Raw genomic sequence first — 25257 nt, 5'->3', positions numbered from 1 at the left:
CACATACGCGCGCGCGCACATGCACATACACTTCCCCAAACCACACAGAGGACCCGCGCGCACACATACACACACACACGCTTTCCAAAACACACACGCACACACGCATACACAAAACAGTGTATTTGTTACACACGTACATGTAAAATGTCTGCTTATCTCAATGTAGAGATATGCATCTGCGTCAAGGAGAAAGAAATAAGGCGTGACTATCTATGTTGTGACGTTCTGTATTGCCCAACTACCTATAAAACAGCATCACGCTCCCCTGGTCTTCCACACCAAGTGACTTCTTGTGTACACCACCAGAATCATTATAATCCCTATAAGTCATCAGCTTTAATTACATTTATGTAATCACAGTAACTTTTTACTGTAGAGTTTTGGTTGACAGAACATAAAATCTATCCAAGGCACACAATACAGTAATTCCTAATGGGTTTGTCAGGTGAGATAAATCATCCCGATAAAAGGTAATCTATACTTGATTTACGAGAGATTGAAGTGCATTTCTCGATCGTTATGTTTACAACGGCTTCCTAATATCCTTTCCTGAAAGCCTGCAAAGCAGCCATTGAAGTGATAAAGTGAGTGTCACTTGACCGAGATAGAAATGGGGCAAGTCTGGCCGACATATCATCGCCGCATCCTTCTGTCGCTGCATATTGATGCTGAGTAATGGCAGCTTTGGTTGATCAGCTGTTCTACGTCCCATAGTTCTGAAAGAGTGCGGAATATCTTCATTTTGTTCAAACCGGTCTAAAAGGTGAAACCAGGAAATGCAGCAATCAACGAAATCAGCATTGGAAATAATGAGAAGAGAGAGGTTTATTGTGTAATAAAATATGCACTGAATATAATTTGCGAGAGTTCAGGTCTCGTTACCAACACCGTGTTACGTTCTTCACCTGTTAACCGTACTGAAAGTTCATGTTCTATGACATCATCAACCTGTTCTAAGATGTACGTGGGTAAGGTAGGTAAGGATCATCGTTAAAGCACGGTAACCACGTACAGGTTTGATTATGACGTTGTTCCTGGTGACATTAGCCGAGCACGCCGTTGAAAGCTGACGCCATTTAGTAACCAGGAATGCATAGACACGCTGTGTACAAGTGTGCTTCAGTGTGCCAGACGAAGGCAACACAAGGATGTCACGTAGCGGTGCATTGTGCGTAAAGAACAGAGAACAATGTTCTCGGATGTGTTGATTTCTGTGATTTAGTGATGTATGAGATAGTTCCATGCTTTTCTGAGTGATGTATGGGATAGTTCCCTGCTTTTCTGAGTGATGTATGGGATAGTTCCCTGTTTTTCTGAGTGATGTATGGGATAGTTCCCTGCTTTTCTGAGTGATGTATGGGATAGTTCCCTGTTTTTCTGAGTGATGTATAGGGTAGTTCCCTGCCTGTGTGTGTATATAGGATAGCTCTCTGCCTCTGTGTCTGTATATAGGATAGTTCTCTGCCTGTGTGTGTATATATAGGATAGTTCTTTGCCTCTGTGTGTGTATATATAGGATAGTTCTCTGCCTCTGTGTGTGTATATAGGATTGTTCCCTACTTTTCTGAGTGATTTGTGGGATAGTTACTTACTTCTGTGAGTGATGTATGGGGTAGTTCCCTATACTTCAATATGTGATGTATGGGATAGTTCCTTGCTTTTGTGAGTGATGTATGGGGTACTTCCCTATACTTCAATATGTGATGTATGGGATAGTTCCTTGCTTTTGTGAGTGATGTATGGGGTACTTCCCTATACTTCAATATGTGATGTATGGGATAGTTCCTTGCTTTTGTGAGTGATGTATGTACTTCCCTATACTTCAATATGTGATGTATGGGATAGTTACTTCAATATGTGATGTATGGGATAGTTCCTTGCTTTTGTGAGTGATGTATGGGGTAGTTCCCTATACTTCAATATGTGATGTATGGGATAGTTCCTTGCTTTTGTGAGTGATGTATGGGGTACTTCCCTATACTTCAATATGTGATGTATGGGATAGTTCCTTGTCTTTGTGAGTGATGTATGGGGTACTTCCCTATACTTCAATATGTGATGTATGGGATAGTTCCTTGTATTTTGTGAGTGATGTATGGGAAAGTTCCCTATACTTCAATGAGTGATGATGTATGGGATAGTTCCTTGCTTTTGTGGAGTGATGTATGGGGTAGTTCCCTGTATTTCAATATGTGATGTATGGGATAGTTCCTTGCTTTTGTGAGTGATGTATGGGGTAGTTCCCTATGTATTCAATATGTGATGTATGGGATAGTTCCTTGTATTTGTGAGTGATGTATGGGGTAGTTCCCCTATACTTCAATATGTGATGTATGGGATAGTTCCTGTATTTGTGAGTGATATATAGGATAGTTCCTTGTTTTGTGAGTGATGTATGGGATAGTTCCCTATGCCCTTCAATATGTGATAATATGGGATAGTTCCTTGCTTTTGTGAGTGATGTATGGGGTAGTTCCCTATACTTCAATATGTGATGTATGGGATAGTTCCTTGCTTTTGTGAGTGATGTATGGGGTACTTCCTTATACTTCAATATGTGATGTATGGGATAGTTCCTTGTATTTTGTGAGTGATGTATGGGGTAGTTCCCTATGTATCAATATGTGATGTATGGGATAGTTCCTTGCTTTTGTGAGTGATGTATGGGGTAGTTCCCTATACTTCAATATGTGATGTATGGGATAGTTCCTTGCTTTTGTGAGTGATGTATGGGGTAGTTCCCTATACTTCAATATGTGATGTATGGGATAGTTCCTTGCTTTTGTGAGTGATGTATGGGGTAGTTCCTTATACTTCAATATGTGATGTATGGGATAGTTCCTTGTATTTGTGAGTGATGTATGGGGTAGTTCCTTGTATTTGTGAGTGATGTATGGGGTAGTTCCCTATACTTCAATATGTGATGTATGGGATAGTTCCTTGCTTTTGTGAGTGATGTATGGGGTAGTTCCCTATACTTCAATATGTGATGTATGGGATAGTTCCTTGTATTTGTGAGTGATGTATGGGGTAGTTCCCTATACTTCAATATGTGATGTATGGGATAGTTCCTTGCTTTTGTGAGTGATGTATGGGAAAGTTCCCTATACTTCAATATGTGATGTATGGGATAGTTCCTTGCTTTTGTGAGTGATGTATGGGAAAGTTCCCTACTGTATGTGACATATGGGATTGTTCCCTGCCTTTGTCTGTGTATATAGGGTAGTTCCCTGCCTTTGTGTGTGTATATAGGGTAGTTCCCTGCGCCTGTGTGTGTATATAGGATAGTTCTCTGCCTCTGTGTCTGTATATAGGATAGTTCTCTGCCTGTGTGTGTATATATAAGATAGTTCTTTGCCTCTGTGTGTGTATATATAGGATAGTTCTCTGCCTCTGTGTGTGTATATAGGATTGTTCCCTTCCTCTGTGTGTGTATATAGGATAGTTCTTTGCCTCTGTGTCTGTATATAGGATAGTTCCCTGCCTCTGTGTGTGTATATAGGATTGTTCCCTTCCTCTGTGTGTGTATATAGGATAGTTCTCTGTTTCTGGATATAGGATTGTTCCCTGCCTCTGTGTCTGTATATAGGACTGTTCCCTTCCTCTGTGTGTGTATATAGGATAGTTCTCGGCCACTGTGTCTGTATATAGGATTGTTCCCTTCCTCTGTGTCTGTAAATATGATTGTTCCCTTCCTCTCTGTGTGTATGTAGGATAGTTCCCTGCCTTTGTGTGTGTATATAGGATAGCTCTCTGCCTCTGTGTCTGTACGTAGGATAGTTCTCTGCCTCTGTGTGTGTACATATGATAGTTCTTTGCCTCTGTGTCTGTATATAAGATAGGATATGGGATAGTTCCCCTACTTTTGTGAGTTATGTATGGGATTGTTCCTTACTTTTGTGTGTGATGTATGGGAATGTTCTCTGCTACTGTGTGTGATGTATGGGATATTTCCCTGCTTTTGTGTGTGATATATGAGATAGTTCCCCGCCTCTGTGTATGATATATTGGGTAATTCCCGGTCTCTGTAGTGGCATATGGGATAGTTAACAACATGTGTGTGTGATGTAGACATTTAACACAGTTTTATTTCACTCATCTGTGTGACTGTAAGCAGAGATGTGTTTAGAGAGTTTTAAAATATATCCTCTTCTAAGTTAACCAGCTGGATTCTAAGGGGCCGGCAGATGAACCTGCAGCCAGACTCCTAAATTAGACCTCTACCATGCATTCATGCACACAATTTCCGGTGACGTCAGACGATAACTTGTAAAATTAAGAGCTACTTCCGGTTGCAACTTCAACACAATATCCTTCCAACATGTAGATATCCAGAACATGTCAGCCTGACACTGTATCGTGGCACAACATGACTATCCGAGACAAGGTTTAAAACGTATTTCCGCTATGACTAACTTTGCAAGTGTAGTCATATGTAACAGACGTCTGCGTTTACACACGCAAACCTGTCCGTAGCATATAGTCCTGCACAGAATAGGTCTTACGAGAGTCAGCTAACCACCAACTTTCAGCTAAATGCCTGTCCGTGGCCAGTTGCCAGTGCCAGATTGGCTGGACTAAGCAATCTATCCCGCCTATCTTGTCATAGGGTCCTAAATATTGCTTATACATGACATGCATTAGGAGATAACTGATTGTTACATGTATCCGACTGTTAGAGGACTGTTAGAGGACTGTTAGAGGACTGATGACCTTGCTGTGGCTAGTGATGTTGTCTGTCGGCTATGACCACCGGCCGCGTGGTCAGCTGAAGACTTACGCCGCTTCTGTCCAGTAATAACCTGAACGCACACAGGAGGAGCAGCGACAACGTCTCGAGGGATGGCATATATTATACTAGTATATATACATGGGGCTACACTTGTGATTGTTACCTTGTGATTTATCCCAAGTTGTAGTTTTAGTACACTAGAGAAATCAGATTGTTTGCCAATTTGTAGACAGAGGATATTGTCTGGAACTCTGTCTGTAGACAACGTACCATGTCTGGAAGTGAGAATATTGGTTATAACTATCTTTACGTCTGCTTGCATTGAAAACGTACCGATGAATTTCACTTTAAACAAAAACGTAAAAAGTGAAATTAAGATTGCGAATCCTCATAATTTTATAGTGCCAATTGAACATTTAAATCTCAGAATTTGATACTTAGGGTAAAAGTTGTTTAACGAACGATCATGGTTTCAATTCGCTATTATTAGTTTGTATTACAAGAGGGCATGCATATTAAATGAAACACCGAGAACAAATAGGGTTAGTCTAAGTCAACGCTCATCACGTACCGCACGTGCATTTGTCTCACTGTTCCAACTACTGCCCTTCTAGTACAAACCAATACTAGCGATTTGAATCTGTTATCGTTTGTTAAACAACTTTTATTCTCAGTTGAATGAAATTCTGAGATCTAAATGTTCAATTGGCAAGGTAAAATTATGAGGATTTATTCACTTTATTCGATTTACATTTTTTGTTTAAAGTGAAATTCATTGGTACGTTTTCACTGCAAACAGACTATAGAGTGGTTTGTATGGGATGATGCTGTATGATCCTGGGTCTGTATGGAACTCCAGGTCTGTAGTGTTGGCTGATCCTCTATTGTGGGAGGCTGATGTTCTGTTGGGTGAGTGAGTGAGTGTTACGCCGCACTCAGCAATATTCCAGCTCTATGGCGGCTGTCTGTAAATAATCGAGTCTTGACCAGACAATTCAGTGATCAACAGCATGAGCATCGATCTACACAACTGGGATACGATGGCATGTGTCAAGCAAGTCAACGAGCCTGACCACCGATCCCATTAGTCGCCTTTTAGAAGCATGGGTTACTGAAGATCAATTCAAACCCGGATCTTCACGGGTCTTCTGTTGGATGAGGCTGTGTCAGGTCAGGCCATATGATGTAGAGTGGACATTGTAACGTAAATACTTTCATTGCTTGTTCTGTGATCGTCGTGCTACTACTGATAGATGATCACAATGTACTATACCTGTACTTGTCACTGGCAATAGTACAACAAACAGCTGAGGAATCATTCAGGGAGGTCGGATGCACATGCTGCAAATTGGGCTTTGTTTTCACGAGTGACTATCATGCGCTACACTGAATCTGATGCCTGCCAAATGGTTCCAACATGGCAAATGATCAACTGGCAGGTATATTAGCAGTAACTTGGGTTGTGTACTTATTATGCCAAGCACTCTAATCATGCTAATGGTGCAGTACAGCGTGGGTGAAGATACAGTACAAGGGTTAGCAGTGTTCACCTGGATCTGAGAGTGCATTCAATAACATGAATAACTTACACATTTTGTGAACCGATTTGAATGGGAACTATTCTACACATGTACACAGTTTCAACGTTGTTTAGTTACATGTACTTGAATACAGTAAATTAGATGTTTCTGGACGTTGAATACAGTGAGTGAAGTGTTTTTTTTCTTGAAGTCTGATGGACCCGTTCACCCACTGTGGTTGACCTATTGGTAAGGGAGCTTAGTCAGAGATGGTCCACGCAGGATATGGGAGGAAAAGTTGTGCAGGTCTTAAAATTTCACATTTGGTGAACCTAGTGAGAGCGGGTATAGCAAACAGTCGTTATCAAGACGAATCTGGGATTCGTACTAGACCATTTGATCCTGTCACGATTAAGGGACGTAACTCTGGGCATGGATAGCAATTGCGTTGCCTCTGGTACGTTGGCCACCGTGCCCCATCAATAATTTTACAGGGTTCCGCGTTAATGTTCTTTTTTTTTTGCCAGTAATTGTTTATATAATATGACATAAAAAGTATCCTTTTATTCTTTACTCTCTGTTTCCTTTTTGTAACATTATGTTTATGTATACTGCAAAAATATATGAATGCAACTGCTGTAAAAGGGCTAAGTTTCACAGCTTGTTCCAATCATGTTCTTTTATGAACAAAATACTTTTAAACAAAAAGATATGACAATATTGTCAAAGTTTACATTTTACAGGCCAATGAATTATTTTCTTTTTGTGTTAGACTGCTACTTCGACAGTCTGTTTTCACTGACATATTTAATTCCATGCAGAGTTTAGTAACAACACAAACTGTTGTGATAACGCTGAACTAACTGAACACCTCACTGTGATCCGTTCATTATACACACATGTTTACAGACTACGTGGTGTTATCTCCATCACGGATTATATAAAAGAAGGGACCCGAGTATGGTAGACTTGCACAGGCCTCCAAGGTAAAAATGAATAGTTTAAATGATAATTTTTGAACAATAATAAATAACAGACTGGTATCCTTAGAGTGTGAAGGGACCCGAGTATGGTAGACTTGCACAGGTCTCCAAGGTAAAAATGAGTAGTTTAAATGATAATTTCTGAACAATAATAAATAACAGACTGGTATCCTTAGAGTGTGAAGGGACCCGAGTATGGTAGACATGCACAGGTCTCCAAGGTAAAAATGAATAGTTTAAATGATAATTTCTAAACAATAATAAATAACAGACTGGTATCCTTAGCGTGTACTGTCCGCTTATCCAGACTTTCCTCTTCGTAGGATAGAGTGACTATACATCCATGGGCTCAGCATTTAGAACAGCCTTGGAGCAAGGGATGGTTACAGTAATATACTATCCAAAAGAAGAAACGCATAGGCAATTTGGTATTTTTAAAAATCTATTAATTACCTAGGTGTTCAAACAATCGTCAAAATATGTAACAAAAGTGTTGATAACATGATTTTGCACAACTTGACATGAAAATGTTGATTTTGATGACATTTCTTACAAGGATTAAAAAGGCATCGCCACAACTCACAGAAATCACCTTCCAGTTGAAATTGTGCAGCAAAGAGCATACGCTGTCTGGCTATAAAATCCAGATTACTTTCGGAAATCGGCAATTGTCTGGACTTCGGAGGATATCCGGTCAAACGGTACGGAAGAGGTTGAGAGAGATTGGACTGAGAGCCAGGAGACCCGACGTCGGGACCGTGCTACGTCGTCGCCATCGCGCTCATCGTCTCCGATAACTAAAATCATTCACTTGGTTAGATAGACATTTCCTTCTTCTAACCTGATGTAAAAATTCATGTACTATTTGTGGACGAGTTATACATGCTTTAAAATACAACATTTTCGCAGGAGATTTCTGGGTTATGCGTTTCCTTTTCTGGAAGGGTATATTTAAAAGGGTTACTTTCCGACATGGGATCGTCAGTCGGAAATGTAACTGTCATCTGTAAATATTATAGGGTGTGTTAGTCCAGTGGGGAAAGTGTCTGCTTGTCACGTTTTATACTAGTGTTCGGACCTGGGGTGATGGTGCTGAGGCAAGTCATTGTGATATAGATGTCTGCCTCACAACGAAATTGTGTATATGTGTTTGTTTGTTTGTTTGTTTGTTGTTGAACGCTACACTATTCCAGCTGTGTGGCGAGTCTGGACTAGACAATCCAGTGATCAACATCATGGGCATCGACCTACGCAGCTGGGATACAATGACATGTCAACCAAGACAGACAGCCTAACCACCTGATCCTGTTAGTCGCCTCTTACGACGAGCATGGGTGTCTGAAGACTATTCTTACCCGGTATTGTATTATATGTCATCTCATATGGTAAATGTTTCAGCTGTACAAACAGGAGTATTGTGTTACGGGAGATACTGACGCCGATGTTAGCATAAGAAATGTGATACAAACGTAAACATGATCACTATAGGCTGTAGACCTCCAACCTTGAAACTCTCTATATATGGGGGCGGTGGGCCAACCTAGTGGTTAAAGTGTTCGCTCGTCACGCCAAAGACCCGGGTTCGATTCCCTACATGGGTACAATGTGTGAAGCCCATTTCTGGTATCCTCTCCGTGATATTGCTGGAATATTGCTAAAAGCGGCGTAAAACTAAACTCACTCACTCAGTCTATATATAAGCAACGTCAATATGGCACACTAAGGTGTCGCATTTTGAACTTCCAACAGTGTAGTTCAGTTACATATTGAATGAACAGTTTCATACCCTGTAACCTGTCGTGGATTGTACGTGCATGGACGAACATCATTGGTTGCTTTAAGGCGTGTGTTGTAGAGCAGTTTTTCCCCATCGCTTTCAATCTTACACTTTTCATTATTTCTAACCTTCGTTATATTTTCACGTCCATTAAATACTCCGATCAGAGTGGCATAGACATACACAAGTGTTAACCACGTTTACACTCAGACCAACTGATTGTTGGCATTTGTACATGTATGACACAATACATACACAGGTGACTCTTTCATCTGATGCCGAGCATGATTTGTTGCCTGGACACTCCAGCTCTGTAGTGTTGGCTGGTCCTCTTTTTTTAACTAGGAATGTTGAAGCAGTACATCCAGTGTGTATGAATACATTTAAAACAGATGTACACGCTCGTGTATGTGAATGAGTAAGTGAGTGAGTGAGTGAATATGCTTTTATGCCGCTTCTAGCAATATTCCAGCAATCTCACGGCGGGGCACACCAGAAATGGGTTTCCAACATTGTACCCATGTGGGGAATCGAACCAGGGTCGTCGGCGTGACGAGCGAACGCTTTAACCACTAGGCTACCCCACCGTTCTGCTCGTGTATGTTTTCAAAGGCACATCTGTTTGTGAGGTAATGACACAGTACAGAATTGTGAGTATGTTATTATACTATTTGATTACAACACCAGTCACTCATATTCGACATGTGCATCCCTCCGGACATCTCCCAACCCGCACCCTCTCCCCCTTCCCCGTATCACTGGCTCCCGGCGGGGTAAGTACCCTCGACTCCAAAGCACTAAGATACTGAGTGAGTGAGTCAGTACTTACTATCGTCACATCGGCACTATATTTAGCCATATAGTGACGAGAACAAACTTGACATCGATAAGGTATTCATTAAACCTGTCGTCAATGGACAGTAAAAAAACTAGAGTATCAAAGATAGAATGAAGCCAGTGTGTAACGTTAAAATGATAGCCCTATTCGGGACAATACATTATAGGGTATGGATCACCAGCAACTGAACGTAGATCACCAGCACCAAGATGTGAAATACATTCATATACAATTACGCAAGTACGAAATACCAAGGGCATCCAGACATAAATAGATAATGTTGTGAAATGTGTGCTTTACACTTGCGCTTATCAAACACATGAAAGCAGCCCGAGGCAACTCTGAAAGGTATGATTCGTAGAATGATGACAAGAAAGATTTCATCACGGAAAATCACAACCCCCCGGTGCTTAATCGTCCATGACTGACGTAGGGTGTGTGATCAGTGATGTCTGAAGACCATGACAACATCGCAATGTGTTTGTGAACCACACGGGGATTCCCCGCGATTCTCCGCGCGAGCTATTTCAAGTCCAGTGACAAATATTATAATGGCAAAGATATGGCCGCCATAACGCCGTATTTTCCACGCCTCACCGACTTTCAGTCAGCCATAGCGACGGTTTCCCAGGCGACTCTTTCATGGAGTACAGGGAAATTACAAATATTCATCGGCTAGTTGTACTCCGATGTAATTTCATAAACGTTGTTTTTTGTTAAGATACACGTAAATTAACTTCTTTGAAGCTGACATGGAACATACTCTTTTGATATGTTCATGATATGTTCATGATATGTTCATGATATGTTCATGATATTTTTCATTGTTAAATAACATAAGGAGTCTTATAATGATCGTGATTGTGTATTTCTTTGCACTCTCCTGTTTGTGTGTATTAACTGCGGGTCAATATGTCGGTGTTTTCCTGGTCGTGAGACACCATGATGTATTTCCCTGTTGGCTCCTGAAATCAAAGTTAATGGCGACTATAACGATGTCTGAACGTAAATGGGCTGTTATTACTGCTATCCACTTATATGGTCCTGTGTTGTTGCCTCCCGTATCGACCCTGGTGGCGTATTTCGTAACGCTGAAACTCTCCACAGACATTCCCCAGAAATACAAGTATTTTATTATATGGTAATGAAACTTAGGAAGGAAGGTATTGAAGGAAGGAAGGAAGGAACAAGGAACTTATAAATAAACCGATCAATCAGTCCACCGGTAATCAAATAATGACCGGCCGAGAAAGCATTTCAAAATGTTCATCAGTTGATTAGACGTACACTGATTATTCAAGTTAACTCAATGTATGATAAATAGAATGACAAGTCACACAAGACCCCGACTTACAACACAATGCCAACCTATACAATGTGTTTCGTGACAGAGTCGAGAAACTGAATACCAACTGGTAAATAAGAATCTATTCAAAGCATGTTCACAATGCATATCTATCTTGGCATGCTGATCACTCACGTAGCTGAGCAAAGGTAAACAAATCTAGTGTAAACAGTTGCAGTACGTTTCATATTTCACTTCAGTTACTGAAAGGGTAAAGTAGCAGCTGCGATCACATTGAAGGATCAATGTTCAAGTGAGTGAGTGGCTGGGTGAATGAGGTGAGTGAGTGAGTGGCTGGGTGAATGAGGTGAGTGAGTGAGTGGCTGGGTGAATGAGGTGAGTGAGTGGCTGGGTGAATGAGGTGAGTGAGCGAGTGCGACCAGACAATCCCTAGGCTGCCCGAGTGGATCCCTTCGAAACTTGATGGTGTGCGGAGAATGAGTACGTATATGTCCGTATATATTTTGAGTGTGTCATGAGTTTGTGTGTGTATGTGTGTGACTATGTGTGTGTGTATAAGGGTTTGACTGTGCGTGGATGCCTGTGTGTATGTATGCATTTGAGTGTATCTGTGTAAATAAATGTGTGTGTACTTGCACATATAAGTGCATGTACGTGTGCATATGATTCTGTGAGTGCGTGTGTGGATATGAATGTGTGTATTCATGTCAGCTTTTTTTGTATATATGAATGTATATATATATGTGTGCATACATGATTTAGCTTACGTGCGTGTGTGTATTAATGTGTGTGCGTTCGTGAATAAGTGTGAGTATGTTTGTGCGTGTGGGTGATTGTGAGTGTGTGTGTATGAGTGTTATTAGGTGAGTGTGTATGAGTGTGTGGAGGTGAATGTGTATGTATGTGTAGATGAGTGAGTGTGTGTGTGTGTAGGTGAGTGTGTAGGTGAATCAGTGACTGAGTGTGTGTGAGTGTGTATGAGTGAGAGAGAGAGAGAGTGTGTGTGTATAGGTGAGTGTGTATGAGTGTGTAGGAGATTTCTGTTGGACGAAAGGGCACATTAACGCAGATCGTGACACAAGTTCGGTGAAACTCTCATGTGATGATCCGCCATACACTCTGATCACATACCTGAGCAAACAATACTGAATTCGGAGTAAAACTGTTACTACATTGTTTACAGGTCACTGAATCACTCTAATGACTGAGCATGAAACTTTCAACTATACATACACTCCTAGCAGCACGCCTGATTGTACTCGCACACATAAAACCCGTCTTGGGAACTCCTGGACATTGTATTCATGTATATCTGCTCTGGTCCTCGTCGTCAAATGTTAATAGCTTTTCGTCAATACCATTTCACCAGTAGACATTTTATGAGATTTCGACATTCCGAAGCAGTAGAAATGACTGATCCTTGTCCGCCTGAGTGCCGCTGCAAGCTGATCCTAGTTTATTATGCGCCGTCATAGCTCGATGAATGGTATACGTTGTGTGATGTGAAAGAAACACAGCTCACTGTAACAACGTAATACAATAGTACAGACATTATGACTATAATGCATCAAACAGAAATAGATTGGAATGTTTGTTGAAGACTCTCCCAGGTCACTAGGTATGTAGGCGACTATGTCGAGATTCCAAGGCCACCATGAGACAGCCTGGGCATGATGGGCTCTAAGCTGGCGTTTACTCATTCATAACATTTTCCGACTGTAGACAGTTTTCACGGAAATGATGTCGTTCAAGGAATAAGAAGTGCACGTCCATATTATTACTCAGGTCTCCTCGTTTCGTCAGGAAGTCAAGGTCAACGGCACGACGTTTTTGTCTCGTGTTCATGGTACAAAGACGACGTTCGCCCAAACTTGAACGTCATTAGTATCATTTACTCCCCAGCAAACATTTAGACTCACTAGTGTAAATGTAGTCACTCACTTCACGCAACTGTTCTAAACTATATAGATTTGCAAAATATTCCTTAATGTTTAAAGGTACTGTCTAAACATGAACTGATGTATTGTAACACAAATTCGTAACGTTGAAAAGAATATTATCATGAGTTCAATACATGATGAAAATCAGTGAAAATTGGCGAATTCTTAACAAATCTTTACACCAAAACACAGCAGTTCACATGTACGATATTTGCACATGCATTTCAGAAATTTGATGCATGACCCTTGTGCAGTTCCCCCAAGTTAGTGGAGAAATTCATCTTCGATGTAACCACATATATATACATAACATATAGTGAGTGCTTTAAGTGAGTCTAAACTTTTGATGGGTAGTATATAACGTCAATTTATTTGGACAGTGACATCATTTGTATTTCGTTTCTATCACCTCGGAGAGATGAATAAGGGTGTAAAGATAATGACATTTTCAACTTTGTTCATTTCGCTCCGACAACTTGATTCCAAAAAAATCGTAATCCGCATTAAACTGGGCTTGCACTCTCAGCCAGCAAATGGTTGCAAACATACATGTACAATCCGAGCATGGTGTATTGCAAGCCTAAAACCGGAAATACTGACTGATGCCTGTTTGTCTGTCTAAAACATCATCTAAGCTAAACCATGGCGTGTTGGTATAGTAGTGTGTTATCGAAGTCTACACTGACGAAAGTGAAAGATCAGGAATTTGAATTATAGTCAGAGCGAATCAGGAATACGAACGTATGATAAGAGGATCCTGCCACATCTAAGAGAAGCAAGATTGCACAGCGAATTTCGGCACCTTAGATACTTAGTTCCCGTCCCTCTCTATGCGCAAGAGTTATGGCAAGTGATATCCACAAGACCGATTGATAGATCTATGTCAACTGTTTCATTTCCCTAAAAGGCGGAACTTATAAACATGGCCATAGCATGCAGCATTACCCGGACTGCATTAGATACACGCTGCTCAGTTCTTTATATAAGAATAAAAATAATCCCGCCACAGAAACCGGCATTCCTTCACAACAGAATAATGCAATGTACATATATTGCTCAGAGAAATAATTAAATAAACTAATTATACTAATAAATTTGTTTTATACTAACTAAGTTGTTTTGAAGATATGCGAACAAAGTGAAAATTTGTTGTTCGTGTAAGGTACATCAACACAGCAGACCCGTCTAGAGCTTTACGACAGAAACAAAACCCCTTTAAGAAAGTACGTGTAAGACCAGCTTGCACCTTAACAATGAGACGTGAAGTGTCGTAACGGCCTGTTTACATGTTGAGAAGGGTTGTCGACGACGCAAAGTTCACAATTATCTGTGAGTCAATGGTCCTACTTCTGCCTCAAGAGGTGCATTGAACGTCTGCAAGTACACACGCAACAATATAAGCAACGAAGTGAATACTGATTTCATTTCTCTGATATTGTATGGAGCACTTCATTCCTTTACCATTTCCATGTGCACATAAGTCCAGTGCTAACAAACAATGCATACACTCAAAAGCAAAGGAAACTGTGAAGTAGTTCAACTGAATATTGACAATATGTTTGAATACTACATAGCTGTGTATACGTTTACATCTGTCGTAACATACCAATACTATAACATACGTCACAGCAATGCAACTGTTCTAGCTCCCATACTTTAATATTAGCTGCATCGCTACATCTAGCCTAACCTTACTTCAAGTCTATACTGAATGCTGAGCCCATGGATATACAGTAATTCTATCCTTTAAATAGGCAAGTCTAGATAAGCGGACAGACGTATAAGGACGCCAGTCTGTTACTTATATTTTTTTCAGAAATTTCAGTTAAACTATTAAATATTACCTTAGAGACTTGTGCAAGTCTACATCTAGCTCACACACTTTAGTCCGAGCGTAGACTTGCACAAGTCTTTAAGGCTATAATTAATAGTTTACATTATAATTTCTAAAAAATATATATATTCCTCTAACAGACTGGCGTCCTTAGATGTACTGTCCGCTTATCTTGAGTTGCTTCTCTGGAGGATTGAATGACTATACATCTGTGGGCTCAGCATTCAGTACAGCCTTGGAGCAACGCTAGTCAGAGCGCTACACTAGCGCTGTGACCTTGTCCTAACGACGGGCTTCGACCACCCTGGCTATGGGCTGTACATGTGCTGTCCGCTACAGGCCCTGTTCGTAGCTACTGTCGAAGGAGTAGTTTATACTGGGTCACTCTGACTTTCCTCTCACACCGAAACTCGCCTGCCGTCATATTAGATCCCGAGTACCGTTTATGACGACATTGAACCACACTTCAGTATTTCCTCTGTTATATATGACCCGGAGCGTCGTTACGAGTCAAAACCCGTCCCAGCGTCCCATGAGCAGACTGATATAGGGAAGGGATGATCTGGCACAAACCCGTCCCAGCGTCCCATGAGCAGACTGATATAGGGAAGGGATGATCTGGCACAAACCCGTCCCAGCGTCCCATGAGCAGAGTGATGTAGGGAAGGGGTGATCTGGCACCATGGAATGTGGTAACTAGTTAGTCTCCATTACCTACATGCCGCTGGATATAGCTGGAATATTGTTAACCGTGGCGTAAAACATTATTCATGGTGTCATTCAGTTTACATGCGCTGCAAGAGATTAGTTCAGAGGGGAACACAAACATCATCACCAGTATATGGTTCATAAGAAAATGACTATAGATACTTCTGTGTCATGTTTACAGGTTTCTAGTGTGTAGCCAATTTCTGGTGTCCCCCGAAGTGATATTGCTAAAAGCGGTGTAAAACAATACTCACTCACTTGCAGGTTTTCAACAAATGGGCGGCGGTGGGTAAGTCTTGTTGTTAAAGCGTTCGCTCGTCACGCCGAAGGCACAGGTTCGATTCCGCACATGGGTACAATGAGTTAAGCCCATTTTTGGTGTCCCCCGCCGTGACACTGCTGGAATACATGTATTGCTAAAAGCGGCGTAAAACTAACTCACTCACACTCACTCTTACAAATTTGTGTTTTATTTGCCTAAACAGTGGGAATGCGAGGTCACCCCGACCTGGGCATGTGAAACGTCATTGCAAGAGACCAAAGAGTCTTGACTATTTTCACAAACAGATTCCATGTGTTGTAAAGGGGAATAGCTGTGGAAATATAAATCAATGAATTGCTAAAATATCAGCGAAAAGGGTAAGCATGTCCTGCCCTACCGGTAGCACCCACCATTCCCACAATTTGGCTACAAGAGTATTTACAGCCCGATTCTCCGCAGCAGCACTCCCGGCATGTGACGGCGGACTGTTAGCAAACCAGACAATCAAGTGATCGATAAACCAGAAAATCCAGTTGTGAAATTTGAATTATGACTTCTGTGTTGAAGTTCAGAGATTCATTGGAAAGTACATTTGTTGGAAGATACAGTAGGGGTCAGTTTTGATGTGTCGGGTCACACATTGTATTGATGCCAAATTTAATGTTGCTGAACTTATGATGAAACACGGGGACTTCAGCACATGAACATGGTTCTTACATGACCCTAAGTTCAGAGGGTACTTGGCTCTCTTGATCAGAACACAAAATATGTTTTAATTTAAATTTATTAACAGTAAGATCTGAAGAGGATTTGACCTATCAAAATGTGTTCCAACGAAAACACAAGAAAAGATATTTTATCTGTCTTTCGTCTTTGTAAGTACTTCAGCGCCAATCTATTTAACTACCATACACGCCTTCAGACAGCTTCCTTCAATGATGTATTATTGTCGCAAATATTCCGTCTTTGTCCTAGTCAAACATCTACGTTGTATTGTTTGGGTCACACCCCTCTCCCTTCAGATGGGAAGTTTCAAGATTAGCTGATGGAAAATCCCAGCCTGACATCATGGAAAGAAGCCTTGGTATCAACAAGATGGCCGGTGCATCTATTCAGTAAACATGTTAGATCCTGTTGAGAAAAAAGACATTCACTGTGCGTGAATAAAGAGAGTTAAATCGTTACGTAATATGGAGACTGTTCAGGAATCAATGGCTAGTTTCACTAAAGACTGGACTTTGAATGGTGTTTTCGTAGAAATGTAATTGACAGCATTCACCGCAACGATAAACATCATTGATGTGTGACAGATGTCTCGGACATTAGGCACGAAGCCAGCGCTAGTTGTCGATTGCAACATGTAGTGCAATTGATTTGAATGTCTACTAATGAAATTCATCACTGATGCCAACATTTGCTGCGATGTATAATGTCAACTCCTTATCAGTGAGGGACGGTAGCCTAGTGGTTAAAGCATACGCTCGTCACGCCGAAGACCCAGGTTCGATTCCCACATGGGTACAATGTGTGAAACCCTTTCCTGGTGTCCCTCGCTGTGATATTGCTGGAATATTGCTAAAAGCAGCGTAAAACTTAACTCACTCACTCACCTTATAAGTGATGAAGAAGGTTCGAACTACCGTACATTTACCATAAACAGTTGTCTTATTGAAATGTTGAAAGTCACGATAACGATTACTGGATTACCAGGGATAATAATTTGGGCGAACGTTTAAGCCAGGATCGGGACCTGAAAATAGGGCCAGAGTGTGTCGATAAAGGAGACGGTGAAGAGGATTTTTTTTTCATGCAGAACACAGGGATTATCCTTGCGATGGTACGAATAGTTACGTGTGTCAACGTCAACGCAAGACAGTAACCAGTGTCAATTATCAGTCGAAACAGATTCCATTCGGCGTAAAAAGGCGGTGAAAAGTATATCAATGGATAACTGAAAATCAGAGGTGATGAAACAATGAGATAGTTTGTATCTCGTATGTCAAAACGACAAAAGGTGTATATATTGTGAAATGGATTCCTCTGATGGACATTAAATAATGAACATTAAACGTGAGAGAATTCTACAAATTACAGTTACTAGACATTATAATCCTTTAAATCCAACCTTTCCATCTTACGTGTAACGTGTTCAAGCTGAACATATGGTTATGTCGATATGCCCTAAAATGTCTAAAATGTCAAGCTGTACGGGATATAGAGCTACTATATGACAGGAACATACAGTATAAAGTGTTTACAATTTTAATACACAAAATACATCTTTAGATCTAAAATGTTTAGGAATGTATTAAAACCCTACATGGAATACAAGTGTTCAATCTAAACACGTTTACGTGTTAAACACTATAAACAATGTCATCTCACCCCCTAATCACCATTTAAACACAAATTCTGAATTAACAACGAGGAGAGTTCTATGGATAAACAACTTCTTTAATATAATATGAGCGACGTTTCGGTGTAGCTACTAACACCGTTATCAAGCAAATGATAATACTGGCACACAAGTCTAAACTCCACCCGAAAATACGTGTAACCTTTAAAGACGTTAGACCCAAAATACGTTCAGTCGTTAAACACATTAGACCCTTAATACGATTAGCTGTTAAACATGTTTAGACGCCAAGTTTTGCGTTTGGATCTAAAGTCCTCCATAAAATGCAGTCGTCTTTGACCGGTCTGTTTGTACATGTATGGTGCGACACATGTGTGTGGTGTGGTTCCAACAATACATGCGCTATACTCGTGCTGTGTCGGATCCAAGCTTTTTCCTCTCTGATTGATGTTGATAGACGGATGTGAGACGTATCACGTAAGTTACGAAATTGGTGTTTTAGAACAGTGATAATTTAAGGCTTGACCTTTCCCAGCTTGTGTTGGGTCAGCGTGATCTGTCAACAGTATGCTGAAGGTCAGACGGCCTGTATTCGGGGATTCCCCGACGTTTCTCACTGCGGCATGTTGCCCAATTGCTCAAGTCAGATGTAACGTGGAAACATCGTCTGCTGCATATATTTTCCATCGGCCCACAGAAACTCAATTGATGATTGTCGATATGCGAAATAAAGAGCAAAGCCATGCATGTGAAACAAAACCTAATTTGAGTGTATAGTCCTCAACTGTAACAGCACCAGCTACGCCATACGTCGTTGAGTTACACAGCTCAACATTAAACACCCCTACCCAGGCTGACAGCCTTGATATCTCATCACCATCGCTGTAACGCAAGCAACTCATGTTTGTCGTCTGCTCGCATCCTGGTGACGTCATAACCTACGGGCATTCCTAATCACGAATATCCTCGGTTTGGCGGACCGACGTGGGAAAGTGTGTTTCATTTCTCTGTGTCATGTCCATATATAACCAGGATGTTACTCAACGAATACCCAGAAACCTGCAGAAACCTGACAGTCCAGGACAAACAACCAAACCAGGTTGTCACGGCCATGTTTATATTACTGGAACTACTAGAAAACAGGAATGTTTTTCACAAAAAACGAAACTGCATCCGAAACGAAACAATTCAAGATGATCGTTCTTGGCAGTGTGTCTACAGTAGGCTTGCTCCAAGGCTGAACTGAATGCTAAGCCCGTGGGTGTATAGTAATTCTATCCTATAAAGAGGCAAGTCCAGATATGCCATGTTTTGTCGAAGGAAGACCGCAGCTTTGGCCTAAGTCTGTCTCACAGTCCCTGAACCATATAATTTCCCCGCAACGCCTATGCTTCTCATATGTGTAGCCAAACTGAAACTTATGCTCGATAAAAGCACTCGAAATATTCTCGTGGTTTGCTTCTTTTCCAGTCCTGAAGTCAGATAAGGATCAGAGGTAACACAAACCTTTTCATCGTACATTATCTTTACTTGTCCATCAGCCAATAGTCGTTTACAATCAGTGCAGAACAGGCTGGTGTTTCACAGAGCCCACGCTACACAGGTGTTCTTGTCTAGACGAATCCACCATTACTGCTGATATTTCTGAATACATAAAAGGGTAAGATTAATTATATTGAGGTGAAAAAAGGGAAATTCTGTAGAAACATTGCCTTTACTGGTGGTGTTAGGACATTTTCATCATTTTATCATTTGTGACGGGACTTCATTCTCTAGCATTACCAAACTTTGGATATGTTGGATGCCAGTTAGTCAGCGGTCTAAGATGAGCTGATATAAAGCTCTGCCGGAATGACTTTAGTATCCATGTGACTTGTATGGTGTTGTGTATATGGTGGTGGTGAACGGTTGGTTTCTATAACAACGCACTATCACGAAATCTATTCATTTCTAACTAAACATTTTAACGTTTGGGTATATTCCACAAAAAACTTTATATTTTTCCACTGACAACAAACTATTCCTTTTAGACATATTTCTGGACAAAAACATTCTTTTTAAAACATTTTCAACTCCCAAATGAATGCTCCGTAAGGAAAATGATCCCGTACATACGTTGGTAAATAACTTTGTTTACATTCAGTCAGCCTGGAAGTAAAACTGCCCATATACCATCCCAGGTCTGTTTGTAGGGTCAGTGCCGAACTGAGGACAGGACCAGAAATGGTTGTTCACAAAGTATAAAAAATCCGTAAAAACATTATGCATAAAAATATCAAAACAATCTCGAACATATCCTTTAAGTGTACATAACTTTTTTGTGTTATTGACGTCACTCTCCTTGAGACTACAGAGGTAAGGGATAGGTCCAGACAGGTGGTGACTATAACATTGCCATGTTTTGTTGACGGGAATGACACGTTTTCTGACTGCAGACTAATGCAGTCGTGTTGAGGGTCATTGCGTCAGTGACGTCACTGCTATGCGTTACCACGAACTTCATTGTGTCAAGGGCGGAATGCATGTGTCCGATGAAATGCGTTCGGCATCACCTACCCCTGGCCGAAACCGGAAGTGCACGAATTGTCACGAAGGATCTGTGGAATATGTTCGTTTGTGGCATATTGTTCTGTACGTGTCTTAAACCCAGCCAATGAACTGTCAACAAAATATTGGAGCTAACATGGATTGGAGCTAACCGCTAGCATTGAGACAAATGTCAAAGGTTATTTTAATAATTTAATGTATAAAAATCAACGCCAGAGCATAAATAGTGTCGATTATATATATTTTAGTTTCAGCCTTAGAGGAAAAGTGCCATATTGAACATATGTACACAGGTACAAAAATAATTTTTGCAAAGTTATCACAGTTCAGGTTGCTGAAACGAGAAAGAAATAACCGTTTGCATTTGTCAATGTTAGCTGTGACTGTCCATTTCCCAGATTTCCAATAGTGGATTCTGAAGCAGATCTTTTATCAAAACCCTGTTCAGTGCTTGCAAAATATGCACTTGTAAGTGTACCTTCCAACAGACCAGCATATTGACTTTGAAGTCAAAGATTACTTCACATCTATAGGGCTGGATCTGAGTATCATTTTGAGCCACATTTTCATGCTTTTTCCCACTTTGGATGAAGATACCAGGATGAAGATACCCGGATGTCCTAAATGTCGTAAGGAGTCAATATTTGGCCTTGCTTTCTCACAGTATTCAATCTTGCTTAATAATGATGTTAGCGTCTACACAGTAACGTGGCATATAAAGGAGCTGCATGTCCATAGAACCATCTCACTTGTTCATCCCACCAACTTCTAAATGTCACTCAAAGAAGTATTCTCACAATACTTATTCCAATTCCCGTGTTTGCAAACATTATACATTAAGGCTAGCCCACCGTAAAATCAGTGGACGTGATTAATCGATTTATCACGAAGTTTACATTCAACGTTATGTCCTTTGCGATTTGCTATGGATTTTCAGTCTGAACAAACTACAACACAGGCAAATATCACACATTACAGAATAACATATTCAAGCTACACATATTCAAGAGTCACTTTGGCCAGTCGAGTATTTTTCTCGCTGTCCTTTCAGTACCGGAGCGTGGGCTGTTGGACATAAGTGACTGTCCAACCACGCAGACAATACGATGTCTTTACAATATCAATTCCATTCATATCCAGCAGCTCGGTTGGGGTTTAGGTGTAACATCATTCATTCCTCTTGCCGAAAGCATGGGTTCGATCCCAGACAACGGCACAACGTGTGAATCCAATTTCTCGTGTCCTTTCATGTCTATACTATCACGGAATCTGCAATTAATTCTGGAAGCTAGGACGTTACCCCAAATCCTCTTTTCACGTTAAGAACACTGTTAAGAGACTGGCAGATAATTTTATTTAAACCATGTTACATTATGATCTGTTAAAAGCTGGTTGCTATGAAACCTAGCAACTTGTCTCTTCTGACGGTAGTCTGGAGGCCATTCGGATAAAATCTTTGTCACGTGACAGTACTGGAGTCATTGTATACTATCCTGAAACGTGAAACTGGACAGCTGATCAGGTCAAGGTGCGACACAGTGGTCAAGATAATTTCACATAGCTACCATCGGTCAGTATACACAATCAAGGGGCCGCAAGTGACCCACGTGTATTGTATATACGTGGCAAGGTTGGAGATAACGTATTCGGCCTTGTGATAATAACCATTCCCATCAGACAAAACTACAACTGGTGGCTGCAAGAGACTCTCAAGTTCAGTGAATATTGTCTGAGGTTAAATTTTGAGGATTTTTTAAATTTTGGCATAGCTTACAACATCCACACAACGAAAGCTAAGTTAAAACCCTAAATCAGACCAATCTAGATACGACCCAATAATAATTATTTTTATCAAGATTAACGAATGTTCTGGGACAAACAAAAGAAGGAATCATAATATTGATTAAGATTAAGGATATGAGATAATTTATTTCTTTAACAGGAAATTGCAACGGTGGTTGCAGCGAATTGGAGCGAGATGGGGACCACTGAGGACGATTGGCTCAGAGTTCGGTTCCGAAGACAGTTTAGCGCCATGGAAACACTTTACATTTCATCATGAAAAGAACATAAAGAAATAATATTTTAGAAACTCTTAGCTTAAATTCCTCATTTTTTAATCGATTGCTGTGGCCTGTATTCACCAATGGATGTAATTGTTCAGCAGTACAATATATACTTCTCTTTCAGTGCGAAATTCCTGAGGTTTCTGTTTTTGTGGAAACTGGACGGGTCATCATGGTAAACCTGTCACCAAAATGTCATCACTACACACCGGAAATTCGCATTTCTGTACAGAAATAGATTGAACCACGCTTTAAAACCCTTCATGAATATATCTGTGCTAAATTACAGGTCGTGGTGACGATAAACGACATTCAGTCACTCATATTATACACCTACATGTAAAGTTGAGGTGAGGTGAAATTGGGTTTAACGTCGTGCTTGAAAATATTTCGCTCATATGACGACGTGCATGCGTGTGTGTGCGTGTGTATGTGCGGCTGCTTGTACTAGTCAATACTTAAGCTGGTTTTATAGTGCTAGCTCACTGAGATACCATGCCGCAGTAAAGCATGAATACCCCACTCAAACACAGTATACTGACTCCAAGCCGACCAGTCCTTGTTGTACCCATTAATGCCGAGCACCAGGCAGGGACCAACAAGTACCATATCTTAACGTATTTTGGTATGACGCGGTCGGGGATCGAACCCGCGACCTTCCGCTCTCTGGGCGGCCGCTCTAACCACTACACCACGGAGGCGGTCCCTACATGTAAAGGCAAAACAGGATAAACTTTCATCTCAATGTTCTTTCTCTTACAAACTTGTGTTCTGTGACGCGACCTTCTACTAAGTTTGGTTAGACTCAGCAGTGTAACGAATAATACTGAGTCTAAGTTTACTTAGACTGTCTCAGACATGACGTCAACAGCAACACAGGGACATTACTCTGGAGTGGACACAATTTTAAACGATTTGATTGGTCGAGAGACTGCAACTTGTAGTGGGAATTAATCGTTAATCGTTACGATTAATTTGTTGTGTTGTTGCAAGTGTGATGCATACAACCAATTGTTACTACAAATCGCACCTTGAGATCGCACGATAGAGCTGAAGCTAAGGTGATCGTAGCCCCCATACTTAAACATTGGCTGACTACAAGTCGCACCGTGAGATCGCACGATAGAGCTGAAGCTAAGGTGATCGTAGCCCCCATACTTAAACATTGGCTGACTACAAGTCGCACCGTGAGATCGCACGATAGAGCTGAAGCTAAGGTGATCGTAGCCCCCATACTTAAACATTGGCTGACTACAAGTCGCACCGTGAGATCGCACGATAGAGCTGAAGCTAAGGTGATCGTAGCCCCCATACTTAAACATTAGCTGACTACGCTCGCAGCGCTAAGATCGCTTTGTGGATCTGGGTCCTTGTCCATTTCAGTCGATTCGAGGATAAATAGCACACCAATAGGGACATATTCTTTTCCAAAATCGTCACGGGTGTGAAAAACAGGAAACATGTATAGGCATATGTTTACGTAAATGCCTTACATGTTCAAGGTCAGACTACTTGACACAGTGTCTATCGTGCTGTGCAATTGGTTTGTGTCGCAACAAGAAGGAAATGCGCTTCAGTCAGCTGTTTAATTCCTGGCATGTTTCTACATTGGGTGAGACTATTCATATCTTTATGATAAGACATGTCCGACTAATGTAGCCATCTTACCAAGTTCCAAAGGTAACCAGGCAACGTGACTACATATATGGAAGGTCAAGGACCGCGGGCGGTTACATGCAGTTTATTCACACCCATGTCGACGCAACCTTTCTGTGAATCTGTGAACAAGAAGGGCAGTCGGTGTTGGCTTACAGTGTGAAGTTTTAAAGGGGCAATACCTTTATGGAGGGATTTTTTTATGTATTTCGTCTGAATTCCTTTTCATATGAAACAATAATACATGGTACTTTGTATAAGAGGTGCTATGTACGTTTCTTTACGCAGTCTTGAATTAAATTGTCAGTCAGCAATATTCCAGTTGTTTCACGCTGATTCGTCATTGTGAACGATACGCCATTTCGCAAAGTCCGACCATCCGATCCCTGTTGGATGATACGCCATGTCGCAGAGTCCGACCGTCCGATCCCCGTTGGACGATACGCCATGTCGGAGAGCCCGACTATCCGATCCCCGTTGGACGATACGCCATGTCGCAGAGTCAGACCATCCGATCCCCGTTGGACGATACGCCATGTCGCAGAGTCAGACCATCCGATCCCCGTTGGACGATACGCCATGTCGCAAAGTCAGACCATCCGATCCCCGTTGGACGATACGCCATGTCGCAGAGTCAGACCATCCGATCCCCGTTGGACGATACGCCATGTCGCAAAGTCAGACCATCCGATCCCCGTTGGACGGTGGGCCTTGCATGTCGCAGAGTCC

General features: G+C 41.2%; 2 long non-coding RNA genes across 2 annotated transcripts; one reads left to right on the top strand and one right to left on the bottom strand.

Annotated features, from left to right (window-relative positions):
• Positions 1 to 946: 946 nt before the first annotated feature.
• On the bottom strand, positions 947 to 19767 carry LOC124263086. Its single transcript, XR_006894767.1, has 3 exons — positions 19479 to 19767; positions 16912 to 16919; positions 947 to 956 (listed from the first exon to the last, which is right to left on the bottom strand). It is a non-coding gene; the product is annotated as an uncharacterized LOC124263086 (long non-coding RNA).
• Positions 19692 to 23134, top strand: LOC124263097. The gene is made up of 2 exons (XR_006894768.1): positions 19692 to 19754; positions 22997 to 23134. It is a non-coding gene; the product is annotated as an uncharacterized LOC124263097 (long non-coding RNA).
• The last annotated feature ends 2123 nt before the right edge of the window (positions 23135 to 25257 follow it).

Source organism: Haliotis rubra, unplaced genomic scaffold, assembly GCF_003918875.1.
Source record: "Haliotis rubra isolate DU_JTF1 unplaced genomic scaffold, ASM391887v1 Scf12, whole genome shotgun sequence".
Lineage (NCBI taxonomy): Eukaryota > Metazoa > Mollusca > Gastropoda > Lepetellida > Haliotidae > Haliotis > Haliotis rubra.
This window is presented reverse-complemented; position numbering and strand designations above follow the sequence as displayed.